The sequence below is a fragment of the Leptonychotes weddellii genome, chromosome 3 (genome assembly GCF_054177405.1).
Source record: "Leptonychotes weddellii isolate Sample4059 chromosome 3, ASM5417740v2, whole genome shotgun sequence".
NCBI lineage: Eukaryota > Metazoa > Chordata > Mammalia > Carnivora > Phocidae > Leptonychotes > Leptonychotes weddellii.
The window spans coordinates 61949192-61970467 of record NC_138371.1 but is presented as its reverse complement, the minus strand read 5'-3'; the positions used below and the strand labels follow the sequence as shown (position 1 = coordinate 61970467).

Here is a 21276-nt window from a genome sequence, read left to right as displayed (position 1 = left end):
GGGAGAGAATCTCTCTACATTTCTGTGGGAAGCAGTGTGTGTGGCATAAACTCAAGGAGCACACAGCTAGATAATGAGATGCTATGGGTAATGCTATCATCTGCTAGATTACTAACCGAAGCAAGGTGACTTAAGTAGCAAACTGTAAAACAAGAGTATTTTCTCAGTTAGAATCAGAGAATCATTTGAATTTTACAGTTTAAAGAGACCTGAGAAATTACCTCATTGCACAGATTAGGGAAAAGTACCCAAAGGGATTTAGAACGTACCCTGGAGGACTCGCGTATACTTAGTTACAGTCGAGCACGGGAACCCTGTTTTGTCTCCCAGCTCATGGCTCACCTCATTCTAATCTCTGCTTGGTTCGAACACTTTGGATTCCAGTATATTAAGTAGGCTTCCTTCAGCTCTTTTGGATTACCTGAAGTGAATTTTGTAAACTGCCTTATGCCCTGTGGCAGAGATTCCTTGATAAGGAGGAGGCCTGGTCTAAATGAAGCATCAGCTCCCTTCTGAATGACTGCAGTCGATTTTGACAGCTCCTACACCCCCCTGCCATCCTCCTCCAACCCCTTTAGCTCTTCATTCCCTGACTCTGGCTTCTGACACGGCCAGCTTTGACTTCCTGAGCTAAACTGAACAGAGCCCAGAGTTTGGTAACAGAATGGCATGTTGATTCCCTCCTGACTCCCTCTTCCTTGTTTGCAAAACCACTGCACCAGACACTGGAAGTTAATTAGCAGGATGATGCTGTGCTAATTGTGTTAATTTACAAGGTTTTAGTCAAAGAGAATCATGCCAGGGCTGGCACTGCTGTCATGCTTCCGACTTAATGATTAAGAAATACTGAAAACAAGGTGGGAAGGATTGCAGTAATTACACAATAAATGAATAAAGCAACAGGATTCATTTGCAAATATATTTTACTGCAGTGGTACTCATTTGCATTTGGATTTTTAAAAAGGATCCATGTAGATATTCATTTGCAAATCACCATCTCAGTTAAATTAAGTCTGAATGCTGCACAGTATAACTTAATCAAGCTCTATTTTTTTTAATAAAAATACAAAAGACCTTATTTCTCTTGGTTATGCAACAGATTCTTTCTTCAGTTTCCTATCCCTTACTCCTCCCAAATCTTCATATGTTTTTCTTTGAAAACTCTATTTAAAAAAAAATAATAATCTCATCAATTGGAAAAAAAAAAATTGTAAAATCCTGATGAAGTACAGCTTGCATCATTTCAGTCCGAGAAACTCTGGGGGTGAGTTCTAGGAGGAACTAAAGTGATATTCTTAATTGTTTCTGCTTTCTCAATCATTCCTTTTGAAGGGGCGGGGCGGGGGGGGAACACATCGCAGAATGGGTGAAATGACCTAAACCACACTTAAAGGGGAAAAGATGCAATTTTAATGAAGCAGCATTTCAGGAATCATACTTTCATTAAATTCAACTGGAAATTATTAAGAGCAAATCACCAGGAACCAATAGCAAGTAATCAGTATCTAAATTCTTTTAGTGTCATGGGATTTACTTCAAGCCTTATAAAAAGGAAAGAATATTAATGTGACTGTAATGTAGAACTGTCTAAAAGACCTACAAATTCATTAGTCCTGTAAATTATTTCCAGGGAATTTCTATTAGGGTTTTTTCTTTAAAAGATTATCAAATACAGAGTTGAGAAAATAAGAATGCACATATGCTCTGAGTGGAAGTTTGATTAGATTGTTACAGAAGAAACATGAATAAATGTCTTGAAAGGAGGCCTTCAAAAATGTTCTGGGAGTCACAGAAAATGGAATTTACCACAAACACAACATAACACACACACAGATACACACACACACACACACTAAACGGCATGGCTTCCTTTCAGTTAGCTGAGCTAAGCCATCCTTGGCATTAGTTAACATACATGACAAACATGATAAAAGCCCATTGAAAAATATGAAACTGCTCTAGATTTAGAATAATTGAAAAAACAAACAAAAAAGGGCAACCTTCCCCCTTATTGGCTTAAAATTTCTTCTCATAAGTTAATCGTTTATAAAAAGTGTGCAAAAAATTGGTTTTAGTAAGTCATAATCACTGTGAAAGACAGGAACGTAAAGGTGACATTAAAAAGGTTGGTCATTTTCACTGGGTATGTCCGTGGAGTTTAACTCTAGCAAAACTAACACATTTCCTAAGATTTCTATTTCATCTGAAATTAAGCAAAGATCCTATCAAAATTATTTACTTGGGACAATTACTGGATATACCGTTGCCTTTTAATTCTCATGCTATTTTTGGAGGTGCTTACCAAGATAATTGAAAGTTTATTTATTGATGCATACTAACTAATAGTAACCTTAGCGGGGCTGCCAAAGGCAAGACAGAGCTTTGATTAAATAACCTTAAGGGAACAGAATTATTCACATCCCTTGGAACACGAGTACTTTCCCCGTGTTTTGAAATCATTTATGTTACTTGAAAGCATCAGTTAATAGTTAAGCATAAGCTAGTTCTTATTATTAGCATGAGTTGAAGAAGCTGGCGTTCAGGAGATTGTCCTGGCCTTGGGAGCACGGAGAGCTTTCTCATCAGTTTCTTGAATTTTAATGCTAATCGGAAGGAGAACCAAACTTCTTGTTGTTGTTATTCCGTTTATTGCTGGTGATATTTCTGGTGTGGAATAGAAGAAAAATGTAGAGCCAAATGTTCTTTGAACAAAAAATCATGCTCCGTTTGACTGCACTGCTGTTCTCAACGTGTCGGAAGCAGTACGGGCCTGTCACTTCACTTGGCACCCAAAAATAAGATGGGCTTTAAAAACAGCTTTTGTATGGTTTCTCTCTGGAATGCGCAGAGCGAAATCTCAGAAACAATGCTATTTTAACACTATTAGAAACATGACTCCGGAACAATAACTTCCACGGCTGTTTAGAAATAGCTTAAATAGGTACAATAAAAATGCAGAAAACAGTGGAAAGTAAGAAAAATAGTTCTTAAAGATAATTGAAGAATTGTTCCAAAACATCAATTTTTATTTTTGAAAGGATCAGGAAATTCTTAATATAGCCAGCAAATTTCACAATGCGATGTGTTTTTTAAAATATGTAATTTAATCAAAAATTGCTTTTAAGAGATGTTAACGTTAAGTTTTACACCAGGATGATAGGGACTACTGTACAAAGCCTGAGTGTTCTGTTATTTCACTGCCATAGGATGAAGTTATGTATCTATAAATGAACAAGTCTGTATTTCCCATAAAACCGGACAATTGGATAACATTTCCCTTTCTTATCATTTCTGACCGCTTTATAACTTGGGTTTAATTACTAAACAGTTGCAGCCTCATTGCTTAGCTTGCTCCATTTTGTTCTTCAACTGTTTTGAAACAACACAACTGTGACATCCTACGAAGTTCTGGCCTAGCTTCCAAATGATGAAGCTGTTACACAGAAAAATGAAGGATGTAAAAACAACTTGCAGAATGGGAGGAAATCGGAAAGAAGAGACTAAGCCTCTGGAATCTACTTTTAGCACACATTCCTCGAAATATTAATCTAAGGCCCTCACTACCCCTACTCCCACCCCTACCGAACACCCTGATGCTGCTCAGCAGTTCATCAGGTCTAAAAAAGCTGTTCTCTTCTACAAGGTTCCCGTAGGGTCATTCTGGCTGATAGGGACTCTGGCTTCATCTGTGGGTTTTCTCACGCTTCCTAAGGGCAGGGACCTGAGGCAAACAGCCGCAGGCCTGGAAGGCTGGCTTGCTCTAGGAGAGCTGTGCGATGCTCACACAGGCCTGCACGACATCACTGCACCTGTTACACTCCTTTGGGCCATTGTACCTCTGAACTTTTCATTATTATTTATTTAAATATATTTTTGAAAAATCTAATAGCATATGTACCCATGTTCTCTCTAGAAAGCAATCACTCCTGGGGTAAATATAACAAAGTACAGTTGACCCTTGAACAACACAGCTTTGAATTATGTGGGTCCACTTATGTGCAGATTTTTTTGGATTAATACATGACAATGCTGCAGATGTATTTCCTCTCATGATTTTCTTAGTAACATTTGCTTTTCTCTATAGAGCTTACTTCATCGTAAGAATACAGTATATAATACACACAACATACACAATATGTGTTAATCGACTTTATGTTATTGGTAAGGCTTCTGGTCAACAGTAGGCTATTACGTTTTCACGGGGTCAAAAGTTACACGCAGATTTTCAAAACCTGCGTTGCTTAAGGGTCAACTTGAATATATTCAATCGTTTACAGCCCCTTCAGCCTAATACTGCAACAGATTCATCATCTTCTAGGGAATGGCAGAACTAACACACGGAACATTCAAAATTTCAGGAAGAGAGTAGCAAATTCATTGGCTAAAAATACAGATTTATGCAGTGAAATGCTTCGCGAGAGCACCTACCAACCTCCTGGTGGTGAAAACTGGCCCAAGGTAGTATCTCCTTATCATGATCCTTCCAGGGGAGCCGACGAGCAAATGAAATGTTTGAGCAGACCCAGTAGTATTCTCCTTCTGTAGCCTCACCCTCAGAAGCCCAGAGGCCCACACAGCAGTGTCTAGTATTCCCCGTACTAACCCATTTGATCTGAAATCTTCCTCAGTCCATTTCCTGATAATTCCCAGCCTGAAAATGTGAGGCCATTTTCTGAGCACAGAAATTACACGTTCTCTTTCATCTATTTAATCCGGTTCCATCTTCAGAATCCCCAAATTAGAAGCCCTTTATCAGCTAAATATGAGGTAGGGACTGTTAATTTTATTTAGTGAACGACTGGAGGGCCCACTATATATACTGTGGTTCAGTGCTAAGAATTTAAGTCAAGGGAATCTGTTTATCAGACAGTGAAACTTTTTCAGCTGTCTTCTTTGTAATTTCACATTCTAAATTCTCTTCGATTTTAGAGATTAAGGGAACTTTAGAGTGACCTAGTCCCCAATCCCGACAGTCTCAGTTATAGTTTGGTACTTCATTTACTGTGGTGTCCTGTGGGGTTGAAAACTATTTTGCCTATCACAGTGTTTTATTTGGAGGCATTGCTAGCTTGGTGGGATAGAAAGGGACTGACGGAAACATAAAGAAGGTTGTAGAATTTTGTCTGAAGAGTGAATATCCCAAGCTTGGCAATCAGGCCATTGGCTTTACTCCTGCCATTGCTTATTTGTTCTAATCTTGGTGAAGTCACTTAATCACATCAAACTCATTTTCTCAGCTATAAAATGTGGACTCTAATGGTATCGTATATCTTACTGGATTGTTAATAAGATTACCTAAAGTGATAATAGGCATTGAAAATATCTTCCACCTGTGAACTGCTATACAAATAGTTCTTATTCTTTGATTTAAAAAAATAATACAAGTGCATTAAACACAAAACAAAACTGACTAGACAGGAAAAAAGTAAAATCACTCCTAGAATTTATAAATTACTTTTTCTTCAACCTCAAGACAGCTACTGAAAAGGAAATTTTCCAGTGGGAATGTTGGTTATAAGGAAGGTATAGAAATTCTTTCTACTCAGCAAAACACAGAGCATGATCTTACAAAAAGGCATCAGAAATTCAAATGTTTTCGATTCCAGATGTTTTCACAGTATTTTATTTATTTTAAATATTATTTGTTAGTCAACATTGTAGAGACCACAAGTAAAAAATAAAGTACTTAGAGGTTTAAGTCCAGTTAAGAATGATCTCAAAACTTGCAGTCTCAAAATAAGATATTCTAATTATATAGCAATATTGTCAAATGATTTTTCTCTTTAAATCACACTTTCACACCTCAAGACTCCAAATTATAACATTTTGAAGCAAATTACTCCTACCTCCCATTTCACCATATTTGCATAAAGCGATCCTTTTTAAGAACCACAAAGGCATTTCTGGCTAAATGGCCCTTAGTAAATATAGTTCCAATACCTCACCTTCTAATGTAGAGAAATTGCCACCTCACTCCCTGAGGGCAGCATATAGCCTGCAACCAGCTTTTCTTGGCTAGCACAGGGTTTTAAAAATCAGTTAACTTTATAAAAAGGATCTCTATTTCCATTATTTCCTATTTTTTAAGACAAGCTGAATGCTCTTAGATCACTAGATCTCATTCTTGCCTGGCAACAACTGGCTGAATCTGAAAAGCAGCTGCCCACTTCAGACATGGCGTCCCCACTCCCTATTATAACCTTGGGTATTTTGATGGTACCAATCGATGATATAAACAATCTAATCTGTGACTTCATTTAGAAGCTTCAAGCCAGCTTTTACACTTAAGTACATTTTTTTGAAAACTAGCAAGTATAGTGCTCTAAAACTTGAACAAGTAGTATCTTTACAAAAAAAATCCTAAATACTATTTATTTTATATATATATATATGCATTCCTGTCTTCTTAATCAGAACATAGGGAAAATGGTTGTTATTTTTCTTATTGATTCAGTGTCCTTAGTGCAACAGTGTAGAATGATGAGTAATGATTTCTTAAAAAGCTGGTTTCCACATTGCTGTTATTTCACTGTCTCCCCCTTTGCTCTGATTTGTTGGATACTTTTTCTAGCTGTTTTCCCTATGTCAATCCTCACCATTCCTAATATGCTCCTTTGAATATGCCATAGGCTCTGATACCACAAACCAAAGCTTCATTTAATTGTAAAGCTTCCACTCTAGGTCAGTCATGAGCTTTAGTACAACTTTTAAGAGACTGTTTAAGTTACTCTAAGTTATGCTTCTTACATCGTAAAGAACGTTGTTGAATGGATGGTATCTGGGTAAGCAACTGATCTTGTTCTACATGTCATCATTTTGGGCATAGAAAGAACCTGTATTCAATGTTATGGGCATCACAACTTAGACTAGAGTGACATATACTCTGTCCTTCAGTTAATTTGTGTGTAGCTTATGATCTGAGTCAGTTTCCCTAAAATACATTAGATTTTATTCACAGCAACAAAATATTCACTCCTGAAAATGTGACCAAATGTAAAAAATGACTATTTTGCCAATATTTCATACTGAGGATGAAACTTGGTATGCACTGGTCTGATAGGTCATCATTTTTAATATGTAAGACATATATAAGAGGATGGCTTCCATTTATGAGGATCAATGCATGAACACTTATGCAAAGCAAATTACAACTGATGAAAGAAGTATCACTTTTAGTCCACTGAGTTTATATTCAATATATGATCAGGATGGACAGCCTATCACTTAAAGCAACCCAGGAAATCATAATCATAATTCAAATAAGTATTTTTTCCTATGGGGGTCCTAAAATTTCCTAAACTTAAATCTAAGTATTCAAATGAACATACAATCATGCTCACATTAAATCCATCTATTTTAAAATCACAATTTAAACTTTTTGTTTGTTCGTTTGGGGTTTTTTGGTAAGGGCTGGGTTTTACAAAAGTTTATGCGTAAAAATTTTTGAATACTAATCTAAGTCAAGTAAAGAAATAGTGTCCAAAAGTCTGTGTATATCCTACCACAATTAAGTCCAAAGAATATATAAGGCTATGCATATACACACAATTTAAAATATATAAATGATTCATACTCTGAACCTTAGTATTTAGTGTCCAGTGTCATCAACTGTTACAAGGGAAAGAGTTTGAGGGTTACTAGGTAAGAGGACTGATTCTTCCATGTTGCGTCAAATATTTTGTTTATTCTACCTCTGTGAATGTGTTTAGGTAACTTGTAATCAGCTTAAAGAGTGCATTGTAGGTAATCTTTAAAGTTGTTCCTTTATGGCCTTTCATTTCTCATGCTGTCTCTTCCTTTTTCCCATATACGTTTTCAATCCATTACAGCCATCTACCCTTCCCCCCCGGTTCTTTTTGTCATACAAAGATCATCAGGACATACCACATATGTCCATGGGGACTGCCCGGGCTAATGAATATGTATGTTCTGTGTCACAACAGAGCACTCCCCTTGTTCTGCTGTATCAACCCTCTTATGTGTGTAAATAACAGGTGAGCTATGTAGCGTGCAGGGATAAACGGGGTTAACACAACCTGAAAGCCCTATGCTAGATTCATAGTATCCGGCCTGTATGGTTGATCCAGAAAGAGAAATCCACATGCCAAAAGTATTGTGCATTTTCTATGTCGTTTTGAATCTTTATTTTTAAAAAGGTCTCTGCCGAGGCAACATTACCATTGTCCTAAAAGTCTGAGGTTATTCCAGTTGATTCTTAAGTTACTGTTGTGTCATATGAAATAAATTCGCACTTTCAGTTAACACAAACTGGGCATGGTACCAACCTTGAATTATGACGCGGCTGGTTAATTTCCTCGGTCACAATCCTAAAATGTTATGTTAATTATTATGCGCACACATAGCTATTTGTAAATAGTAATTTGCGTGTGTGTATTCTATTTCAAGTATATAAATGCAAAGTTCAATTTAGTTATATTCAAATGGAACTTTATTCACTTTTTGCCCAACACAGCATGCTGACGTGGGTCAATAAACAAATTTCAGAATCTCCCAAGCCCCACGACCTTGTGTAAGATGGAATTTGCATTCATCCTCTCTTTTGTGTTCCTCTAGAACCTTACTCTAAATAGACAGTTTACATAAAACAAAATAGACCATTGAGGCTGCTTATTTAAGATTGAGGGTCCCCCTCATATAATTAGACAAAGGAGTAGAATATGATTTACATATAAGTACACAACTCTTCAACCATTCTCCTTAAAAACTCTGCTTAAGGTGACTCTGAAGTGTGCAAAGCCCAGACAAAATTTGTTTAGGTTATTTATTCATTTTTCTCTTTTTTGGCAATTCGTGCATTAATTTTTAATGCAACAGCAAAATAGTGTCTTGGACTTTGATAAAAATATTCTATAGTCAGGGCTGGGTGACATAGTGCATTAATTCGGTGTCCTTCACTCCTGGGACCTGTGTATAATTTAGTCCAGCCTGAAGAAAATAACTTTGATCTGAAGGCAGTGGAAAAAGCTACATATAAAATGAGTTTAGATAGGTTTAGGGTTGTTTCTTCCATATTAGACAACGTATGAAGATAAACTGCTTTCGAATACAATCAACACGGTCCAGGATTAAAAGTGAAGAGCTCTTACAAACAACACTAGTTCCTTACCTCTCCCTTCTCCCCTCCCCCTGCCCCAACCTCACCCTCCAGCCCCATTCTATGGTCTGGTGAAATAAACCTGAGCACCACCTATAATTAGGATGCTCTAATTTCCAGATAAACAGAACATTGTTAAAAGTGCACTGTGAGTGGCAGTCCAGTCATTAGCGCTGTTGGCTCTTTCATTTGTAAAAACAAAGAATGCTGCATACTGAGACAGAAGCAGAAAAGAGAGGAAGGATATCAGCGTCCTCAAAGAAAGTGGCACTTCCTGTCCTGGAGGGGGTGCCCAACAAGCTAACCTAAAAGAAACTGTTTCTTCAGAGAATATTCTATCTTGGTCACATTCCCTATGACAACATTTAATAACATCGTTTCATCTACTGTTATGATAGATGATGCCATTATGGTCAAAAAAAAAAAAAGTTTAGGCCTTGGCTGAATTTATTTATTTTATTATTTTATTTTATATCTTGGCTGAATTTAAAACAATGATTGGTCCAGTGACATTAATCACATGAAATACATATCCGCTTCCTTTTGCTTACAATTCTACAATCAGTTCCAATCCAACTGTCTTCTGCTGTGAATAAATATGGCTTACTTTGTCTCTAATATAGCAGTTAAGAATAAACTTGCTACTGTCAATAGAGTTAAAAGCTGTAGGGTGTTGCTTCTATATGGTATAAACTATACTACAATTGTATACTTCTTACCTATCATGCACTATTGTATCGGCCTCCTTAGTTATGGAAATGCTCCAGTATTTTCTAATAATTTTAAGGAAAAGGGAGCTAACAGTCACATTTTTAAATCAGCAAAGAATTTGAAAGAAACTTATTTTTTTCCAATGTTTCAAGTTTTTATTTAAATTCTAGTTAATTAACATATGGTGTAATATTAGTTTCAGGAGTAGAATTTAGTGATTCACCACTTATATATAACACCCAGTGCTCACCGCGATGAAAGAAACTTATTTTTAAATTTGCTAGTTTTAGTTGCTTATATTAAGAGTAAATAGGTCAAATCTTCCTGCTCCCTCTTCAAATTGTGTACATCCTATTTACACAAAATCCCTAAACAATAGGAAAACCCGAACGCTGCAGGTGATTAGGCTACACCGACAAATCAAATCTAGGGGCCTATATGTGTGTATTTCAGTGTTAGGTCTGCAGTTACAGAAAGGATATAGAGAAAATAGGGGGAAAGTGACAGAGAAAGAAAAGAGATTTTTAAAATGGCTTTTATCCTAAAAATGATCTGCTTTACTATTAATAATCTCAGAACCCAAAATTTATTCTAAATGATTTAACAAATGTGCACATCATATTTTTAATCCCAAGTAAGCATATTTCAGGTTTTCTTTAGCTAGGTATTTATTATTTGAGGCTTGAACCAAACCAAAAAGTTTCCATACGTACAAAATCATTTTTAAAATTGAAGTGTAGTTGACACACTTAATAGAATCATTTTTGATGAAATGTTAAAATCCTCGAAAAGCAAATAATTAAAATATGTAATAAATGGGATACATAGGAAAGCACCCCCAATAGTCAGTTTAGAAGTGTTTTTGTGTTTTCTATAGAATAGTTTTTTTGTAACGCAATAGAGAATTCATAAAAGTAATGATGAGTCGTAAGTCTAAGAAGATTCCCTTCTCATTGAAATGACATACCTGGAACTGGTCTCCTTTTAAGTAAATCTTTTTGAAAACATCCAAATGTCTACAAGAGCATTCATTTATATTTGACTTTCGTCTTGCGGCCATTACCGATCACTTAGCCAACTTGTGAAGTTTTGCAGGTGAGGATGTTTTATTGTGCCCTCCTTTTCTTAAATGCTTCTACATCCAGCCATTGTTTTCATATTTTACCCTAGAAATTATTTTATCCTGTTCAGTGTCAAATAACTTTAAAAAAGAATCTATTCAGAGAATATAGCATAAAATAGTGCATTGCATCCCTGGCCATAGCTCCCAGAAGCATTAAAATGTTACTAGAGTACCCAAATGACAGCAATGACAGCTTAATCACTTAAAGGCTTTTTACATTAACAATTTTTTTTCTTTCAATTTGAGCAGTAATATTCAGGCATGATTTAATAGGAGGTTAGCTGTTAAATGCAGCTAAATAACATACTTTTTTTAAATACCAAAATCAAGTTTAGTGTCTAATGAACATTTCTTGACACTTTCTGAAATATTAGCGCAGGTTCATAAAGCTTGGTTTATTTTTTTCCTTCCGATCTATGTATTTAAGAAATTGGCCTGATAATTAGCATGCATAGTCCAACTGCTTCCTGTATTGTTATGATTTTAAGTAGAAGATCCATGGATAAAACGTAATTGAAAGGTGAGCCTGTTAATCTGGAGAATAACCTCCACAAACCAAATAAGAATGAATCATTTTTAAGTTTCCACCTCATTTATAGCTTTATATTACTAAGGAGGGGGAAAAAAAAAAGCAGAGAGAAACTAAAGGTGGCCTTATTTAGACATATTAGTCAAGACAGCCTTTGCTGATTTTAACCAAACATGATTGTGACTCCACTTTGTCCATCCAGTTTTCCAGTGCGTAAATTGGATGATGACTTGGACAATTCTCTCTTCATTAGTGAACTGTGGAAAGGAAATATAGAGGTGGCTTCTTATTTTTTAAACTCTGCTGTGTCTTACAGAGAGATTCTGAGGCATCAAGGAAATATATATATACATATACATATGTATATATATTTTTTCTAGACAAGCTGTCATAATTGAAATGAAGTCTAATCAGACTCATTACTGTTTTCAGCAATTTGCACGACCAAAGATGCTTATTAGGTAACTGTGTTTAATAAACCACTCTTTAGAAAAATACCAGTAATGAGCTCTTAACAGCCAATCTTTAGCGTGAATGTAATGTGAAAAGTGTTCCTAGCGCTGAATAGATTTTCACATTTAGTAGTGTCATAATTAAGCTCCATGAATTGGTTGCTGTGATGTTAGATTTATTAAAATAATCTTATTTTTCCCCTATTTTAAATATACTTGGAAATACAGTCATCTTCTATTAGAGTTGGCTTATATTCACTGTACAGCCAAATTTAGGCTTATACCAAGCTGGTCAAAGGTTTCCAACTGAGGATTTGTTAACAAATGATAAGCAAGGATTTTATAACTGGTAATTGATTCTAGCAATCAAGTCTTTCCTCATCAGCATCCCCACCCACACCTCAGAAAAAAATCCTGTTATTTGATTATATATGAAAAGTTATCTGAGATATAAGTATATTCTGATCATTTAGAGGAAAAATTGCTTTTCTATCACTAAGGTAAGACATAGACAAAAATGGACATTCTGAAAGCAATATTTGAAGAAACATTGGTCTTTCATAATAGCAGCTATAAATAACACTGTATTGCTTCATTAGATGTTGTTCTTAAAAATGTGAATAAAATTTCCCTTCCAGACTTTTCCTTTTTGTGACACTATTTACTAAGATCTTAACATTAAAGAACAATATTGTGGATATATATTATTTATATGCACTAAGGGTGGTCATGAGAGTTAGCTAGGCTTCTTATTGATAAGGGCAAAAAACCCAAAATGTTAAGACACCTCTAACGAGAGGAGTTATTTCCATGCAAGATGATGCATGTGCTGAAATCAGTATATATCTGTAGAGTCTATATTGATTAATCCATCAATAGAGTATATCCTGAGGCATTTCCACATGCATAATAATCATATAGAAGGTATTGAAAATATTCTTTGAGAACATCTAAATGAGCCTTATAGGAAGCTCTAGAGCTTATAGTCATGAAACATCTCAGAAGATGAGACAAATGTCTTTTGTTCACTAAAAGCAACCTAAAAGGCGACACAATCAGCTTGGAAGTGAGACTCTGGACATTCTGAAACAGGTCTATAAAGATAATCAATAAATGAAAAAGTACAAAAATAACAGGAGACCAAGATTTGATGCCCATCCATGATACAATGTTAAGAAAGATTCTGTTGCTGAGTGATTCTTCTTCCAGTACACTCATTTCTTCTAACCTCAAGCTTCACGATGCCTAATTGGAGCCAATAAGCCTCCATAACTGTTTTCAGCTTTTTGAATCAATAGGGCTATGAGGACTGAGACTGTCAAATTAATGGCTTGTTTCATCTGATTTTGTGGAATGCACTTCTTTGCATTACAAAGTAGAGAAGAAACCAAACTCATTCCCTTGTGAATTCATATAGCTTTCAAATCAAAATATCTTCCTGTTTCTTTAAGTCTCAACTGAATTCGTTTTCAGAACCACAAAAGAAAAAGCCAGTGCATGAAACTACCGTAAACCTGTATTCTGTATCTTTAAATGACTCACAGCTAAAAAAAAACCCAAAAACAAAAACCTAAGAGAGGGTCCCTTTTGGTGCCTTTGGAATACCTTACCATACTTTGAATAACTTTACTTATGAATCACAGAATTTATGAATGTTTTATAAAAGAAAATAAATAATTTGTACATTAGAATTTATTACAAAAGCTAAGAGGCTCTAAGATATCAAGTAATAGTAATAATGACAAAAATAATGATGATAAGTACAAATCATTCTTTTGGTGAGATTTCAAAAACTTTCCATAATAATGAAGCTATGATTTTAATTATGAATTTTAATAAGGAACTGAGTACCAAGCTAACAAATATTTTACCTAGATTTAACCCTGAGCTATATAGAAAGTTGGCAGAATTTGCCTTGGTCTTAATTTCTAATTTGAGAAATACAAATATGGATTTATGCATAGATACGATTCTAGTACAGAGAATAAACAACACATAAATACATATTGTCATGTAAACACAAAATATGGGTAATAGGGCATAATTAAATAGTAACGGTAATGGGGAGACTTGTATTATCAGGTAAGACGTTTTGGAGAAGCTGGTTTTAAACTTCAGCTTTTGGCCATACCATTTAGACATAGGTCTGAAGATGCAGAGAAACCATATATTTAAGCTTGCAGATAATTCTGATAAAGAATTAGGGCTCCTTGGGGCACCTGGGTGGCTCAGTCGTTAAGCGTCTGCCTTCGGCTCAGGTCATGATCCCAGGGTCCTGGGATCGAGCCCCGCATCGGGCTCCCTGCTCAGCGGGAAGCCCGCTTCTCCCTCTCCCACTCTCCCTGCTTGTGTTCTTTCTCTCTGTCAAATAAATAAAATAAAATCTTAAAAAAATTAAAAAAAAAAGAATTAGGGCTCCTTAATCCTTAAAACTTGAGAACCCACAATATCTTCTATCTGCCTTATTTTTAGCACTGTACATCATTTTATCATTTGTCATATTCCTGAGCAAAAAAAGCTTAAAGTAAATATCCTTCCTTGTAACAGACAAACAAGCAAACAAGCAAAATGAAACTTGAAAAAATTCATTTTTACTTAGGTCTTAAATTCATTCTTTCAAGGTTTCCTCCAGCGTCTCCTCCTCTGGCCCCCACCTCCTCTGGCCCCTACCTCCTTGGGCCCCCACCTCTTCTTGGTTCTGGCATGTGGACCAGTGACTCATTTTCTCTCCTTTCCTTCCCTCCTTTCTTCCTGTTTTCAGTGTTTTGTCAATTATGAGAAAAGAGGTTACAGAGAAAATATAGTTTAAGTCTCAAAACTAGAATCTTAAACCTTCTTTGAATCTCTGAATCTTGAAACTTTTACTGTCACTGGAAAAAAAAAAAAAAAGTCCAGTGGCTAAACCGTTTAAACTATAATGACATTCATGCTGTAATAACATCTGAGTGCCTACTACTACTCGAGAGCTTCTGCCCTATTAGGAAATAGAAGTCCCCTATGACCCAGCAATTGCACTACTAGGTATTTGCCCAAAGGATACAAAAATATGGATTTGAAGGGGCACATGCACCCCAATGTTTACAGCAGCATTATCAACAATAGCCAAATTATGGAAAGAGCCCAAGTGTCCCTTGACTGATGAATGGATAAAGAAGATGTGGTATATATACAATGGAATATTACTCAGCCATAAAAAGGAATGAGATCTTGCCATTTGCAATCCTGTGGCTGGAGCTAAAGTGTATTCTGCTAAGTGAAATAAGTCAGTAGGAGAAAGACAAATACCCATGATTTCCCTCGTATGTGGAATTTAAGAAACAAAACAAGAAAACATGGGGAAAAAGAAGCAAACCATAAAACAGACTCTTAACTACAGAGAATAAACTGAGGGTTGCTGGAGGGGAATGGGCAGGAGCATGGATTAAATGGGTGATGGGGATTAAGGAGGGCACTTGTGATGAGCACTGGGTGTTGTGTAAGTGATGAATCACTAAATTCTACTCCTGGAACTAATATTACACTATAAGCTAACTAACTAGAATTTAAATAAAAACTTGAAACATTAAAAAAAAGTCCCTGCCTCAGTGGAACTTACAGTCTATTTTTAGTGATGATTTACCAAAGAAAATACTTAGTTCCAAATCTGGTAGGGAGAGGTAGCTATATAGAGGAATTAATAGTCGAGGTATATCTTGAAAGCTGAATAGAATTTCACCAGTTAGAGAGAGATTGGTTTTCTTGCCTGAATCAAAACTCAGTCAAAATCACTGATGATGCTAAATGTATCTGGAACATTTGGGAAGAAGGGTAGCTTGATATGGTTAGAAGACAGGCAGGTGTAGGTCTATGTATATGGAGGTAGAGATGAAGCTTGAATTCAGATTACAAATGGACTAAATATTTGGACCGTATCCTACTACCAACAAAAAGTGCTGCCTTCATCTTTTCATTAGAGATATATCAATAATAACAATATAGAGAGCGGGGGGCGGGGGAGGCTAGAAGCAGGGCCAGAACTTGTGCAATAAGAAGAGAAAAATCTGAGAAAGATTTTGGACAGGGAATGAAAAGGATGGGCTGACAAATTAGGTTTGGAGGAATGAAGAAAAGGAAAGGGGACATTAAAAGGACATCATCATTAAAATAGAAGTATTTGTGAGGTGTCTGTAAAATAGTTAATAAAGAGATTGAGGGTATATATTGCATTTAATCCTCCAAAAGCCTAGTAAGGGATCATCATTGTTTTTTATGTATGATGAAATAGATTCCATGAATCTAAGGAACTTTCCCAGGGCCACCCCAAAATCAGAATTGCAACCTGGATCATGTGACACAGAATTGCTACACTTTTTCACTCCTTAGAGAACTTATTAGCTTGTACAACCAATGAGTTGGACACTGGAAGTTCCTATCTTTCGATGGGAAAAAATTCAAAGCTCTTTGAGGATGTTTGGGAATCATGAGCATATGGGAATTTGTTGAAATTATGGTAATGGAGAGAAAGTGTGTAGAAGGAGATGAGAATGGAACTCTTGAGTTAAACCGACATTTAAGCAGTAGACAATGGGGGCTGGGAGGACATTTAGAGAATAGAAAGAGAAAGAGAGAGAGGGAGAGTATGCTCTTGCAAAAGACACTTGAGGAAGGATTTTCAAGGACAGATGTTTAACTGTAGCACATGCATCAGAGAAATCAAGTAGGATTAGGAGAGAAAATAGGCAGTTAGGAGGCTAAAGATGATCCGTGAGAGAGCAGTGTCCGTACAGTGTGGGGTCAGAAGCCTTGGTGAGTGGGTTATGGAGAAAATGGCTTATGAGAAAGTGATATGGCAAGCATGGAAGAACTTTCCTCACTGATAAACATCTTAATAAAGATGAATAGCAGTTTACGGGGAAAAGAAGAATCAAGGTAAGAGATTTTCTAAGGGATATGAGGAAAACCTGGTCATTTATCTAGACTGAGGGTCACAAACTATGGCAGTAGGCCAAATCCAGTGTGACCTCTTCTTTCATAAGTAAAATAGGATTGGAACAGTCACACCCATTCACACCCATGTACTGTCTGTGATTGCCTTCTAGCTCCTAGCAGAGCTGAGAAGTTGGGCTGAGACCAGATAGGCCACAAAGCTGAAAATACTTACCCCATCCAGCCCTTCACAGAAGATGCCTGCTAACCCCTGCTCCAGGATGAGGGAAAGAAATAGTGGAGAGGAAAGAAGAAAAACTAGACCACTGTGTGGATGGGGCATGGGTGGGAACCGGCAGAGCAGGATCATCAAGAACTGAAATGAGAATCAAGGGTATGCATTTCAGACAATCAACGGGGGAAAAAAGAAAGAACCTCTTTTTCTGAGATAGGTGGGAAGGAGTTCAAGGACAAACGGAGTATATTTGATCTGTGGATTCCCTTTTGTTTCCTTAAGAAACTTTTGGAGTCAGGTATCCTTTCTGTTTTCCTACAAGCCAGTCAGTAGACCCACGTTCCATGTCTTGTTCCTCAGTCTATTGACTGTACCCTAATCGCAGTCAGGTACAAACCATGGTCACGAGGGACAGGATGAAAGAGAGTTTGGAGGAATCAAGGCAAAAGCATCATCACTATCAGAAAATCACCACATACAAACTAGTGGACAGCAGAGCTGTTGCTGTTTTTGACAAGGAAGTACAACCCTGGAAAAATAAGCCTAATGGAAGACTGCACCCCAGTTGTGGCAAAGATTTGTATTATAAAAAGGATGAAAACTGGTAGTCATTACTGAATATTTAAGAAGACTTCCAACTTTCAGGAAGATGTATAGCTTTTGAGGAAATATATGAAACTATGTGGAAAAGAAACGGTTACTGTCTAAAGAATACTTATTGTCTCTCCCCTCAAGGAAAAAAAAATCCATTCCATTTAGAATTCATTAAAACTTAGAAAATGTGTTTACAATATTACACAGCTGTCTGGTCTTTTTCACACTCGTCTCTGCCCCCAAACGCAAACACATTGCTCTGTTTCCATCATCTTCCTCCTTCACTTCATAAAGCAAGTAATCAGTAGGTGCTGGAGATTTCTGCCTATTGTGTAGTTTTGGGTATTCCTCTCATTTTCTTTGAGGTTACTACTTGGGCTCTTTATGGTAGGAGAGTTCTCCCAGGAAGGCAACTCTGCTTGAGTTATGGAAGAACCCCACTTGACAGATGTGCAGTTCATGCTCATTTTATAACATCTGAACTCCTGCTGGTTTCACTTCTGTAACAAAAGACTGCATTATGCTCTACTGACTAAGTCGTGAGGTTGGTTTGATTTTAGTATATTTTTGTATCTTATGCATATCGTGTGATAGATAACATAAGTATACATTTGTACAAAGAAAGACAGTGCTTTAATAATTAAAAACATTTAGTTAGGTTATCCATGAATGGTGCAAACTTTGTTCCCCAAGTTTATCATCCATTTCAGTCTTATTTAAAAATTAGAAAGTTAAACTATCCTTATTTGGATAGTAAGATATATGGTTCCCTAAGAAAATCTATTTTAGGTTAAAATATCTTACTCTTAGCATGAGAATTCTTTGTATTATTATTGTTGTTGTTGTTGTTATTATTACTACTTCATCTAGGAAGACTTCCCAGACATTGCTGCCTTCTCTTTTAATCTACCGTTCCCCACATTACCCTGTATTTGCATTTTAATGCTCATTTTATTTTCCTGTCTCATCTGTATCACCTGCTAGACTAATCTTTTTGAGACCAGGAATCCATACCATTAGAAGAGGTCAGGGACCTAGTCTGTTTTGTTCATACCTATATGTCCAGTGATAGAGTATCTATGTAAAGTAGGTACTATATTTGTTCTATAGATGTATTTATCTCTAACTTTATACATAAATCTAGATATTTATATCTTTCTGTATCTAGAAAGGTTTGCTCCATGAAGGCCCTACCATACTCTCTATATCTAATACTTAAAATATTTAAAACATTATAAATTATTTTGGAAGTCATAAACTGAACCAAAAAATGTTAAAATATGTTCTTTCTTTCTACCTTTATAGTTCTACCTTCATAAATGTCTGGAGAGCTGGGCTCAAATTTAGAATTTTCTGTCTCCTGGGTCATCAGAGCTCTTCCAGAATAGGAGAGGCTGACCTGTGACTGGCTTTTCTTTTTGCTCACAATCATCTCACTGCATAAACAGCTTAACATGCATGCTGTAGAAGGCTCCATCCATTGCCTGCTATTCCCTCACCTCCAACCAGCTGCCTCTTGGCCTCCACTTGGGTCCAGAAGTACACACATGGAGGACACTTTCCACCTGTGGGAGGACAGACCTGGTGAAGAGCCCTGCATGGGTCCTAGAAGTGGACTCGGAATTCCAAGTATCTGGAACATGGTCTACAAGGAGGGCATGGATTCTAAGTTGAAACATCCTCATGGCCCTTGGACTCCTCACAATAGGGCATATGAGAGTGTTGGAAGAGGGCAAGACTGGACCTTCTAATACATGGTGCCCTTTTCATCTGGGGCAAAGGATGGTTGTAGTGACTTGTATCAAATAATTTAGTGGTCTCCAAAATTAAAAGAAATATTGTTTATGCTTCTTTTCCTCTTTTTCAATAGAAGATACTACGTTAGGAGCCAAAAGACATACATTTTAGTACTAGCTCCCTAGTCACTATTACAGTAATCTTGGTCTTAAGATCAGTCTCTGAATTTAAAATTCCTCACTAGTCAACCCCACACAATTGCTATAAATGCCAATTGACATAATGTATGCAATGAATAAATTACTATTACAAAGCCAATAATTGGCAGAATTGGGGCCAGAATTTAAGTTTACTCTTCTTATTCTAGTAGCTTTGTTACTCCTTTTACTCAAATCTTGTATTATTTCCACACATTGGCTTTGGTATATCTTGTAGGCCAACACTGAGCAAGATATATTTCATATAAAAAACAATCCTTCCACCTTCACCTCCAGAGCTCTTTTTTGTCTTTTAATTTTTATTTATTTATTTGAGAGAGAGATAGCACAGAGGGAGAGTGAGAGGGAGAAGCAGACTCCCCGCTGAGCAGAGAGCCTGATGTGGGGCTTGATCCCAGGACCCCGAGATCACGACCTGAGCCAAAGGCAGATGCCCAACTGACTGAGCCACCCAGGTGCCCCCACCTCCAGAGCTCTTGAACAAGTTACTTTCTTAACTAGGGTTGTCCATTTCCATTGTCATGGGTACTCACCTCTGAGAAGGAGAAAGTATAACCAATAAGTATGATTCTAGACCTTTCTGCAATTTTTGGATCTCTTACTAACTTCTACCCATAAAATATCTATGGTCATTTTGGGTTAGAGTCTGCCAATTGGTATATACTTTATAGAATGCAGAAAATTTATGAAGAAAAAAAAGAAATTAATGATGTAGAATTTGCTATAGGATGTAATACTTGCATTTACTGAAAGAAAAAAAAGTAAATAGAGTATTTTAGATATTTTACCAAAATTATTTTTATACTGTTTATAATATTTTATTCACTCTTCTTACCAAGAACTATCTTTAAAAAAATCATAATTGGCCACAATAAGGACCTTTAATTCTTAACTGTTAATTCTGCTGAAATGTCAGTATTGTCATATTCTGACCACAGTGGATTGAATCTTGGCATATATTTGAATTGTTCCAGGTCTGAACCCCTAGACTTCCAGTAACTAGTCATGGGACCTGAGGCAAATGACTTAGCCCTCCTATGTCTCAGTATTCCCACCTTTGAAATGGGGATAATATGGGAATGCAAGCTGGTGCAGCCACTCTGGAAAACAGTATGGAGATTCCTTAAAAAGTTGAAAATAGAGCTACCTTATGACCCAGCAATTGCACTACTAGGTATTTACCCCCAAAGAAACAAATGTAGTGATCAAAGAGGGGCACCGGCACCCCAATGTTTATAGCAGCAATGTCCACAATAGCCAAACTATGGAAGGAGCCCAGATATCCCTCAACAGATGAATGGATATAGAAGATGTGGAATGAATATATGTATAATGGAATATTACTCAACCATCAAAAAAGGGAAAACTTGCCATTTGCAATGATGCGGATGGAACTAGAGGGTATTATGCTAAGTGAAATAAGTCAATCAGAGAAAAGACAATTATCTCACTCATATGTGGAATTTAAGAAACAAAACAGAGGATCATAGGGGAAGAGAGGGAAAAATAAAACAAGACGAAATCAGAGAGGGAGACAAACCGTAAGAGACTTTTAATCATTGGAAACAAACTGAGGGTGCTGGAGGGGAGAGGGGTAGACAGATGGGGTAACTGGCTGGTGGGCATTAAGGAGGGTACCTGATGTAATGAGCACTGG

General features: G+C 36.6%; 1 protein-coding gene across 5 annotated transcripts in view; it reads right to left on the bottom strand.

The window, feature by feature from the left end:
* The window catches only part of FIGN (fidgetin, microtubule severing factor), a 129501-nt gene that overhangs the window by 9362 nt on the left and 98863 nt on the right, over window positions 1-21276 (bottom strand). Inside the window, exon 1 of one of the 5 annotated variants that reach the window (XM_081814296.1) lies at window positions 1075-5919. The exons of the other annotated variants lie outside the window; for them this stretch is intronic. The gene's annotated coding sequence lies outside the window, so the exon portion shown is untranslated. Of the gene's footprint in view, window positions 1-1074; window positions 5920-21276 lie in introns of those variants that run through there. 5 annotated transcript variants of the gene reach the window in all.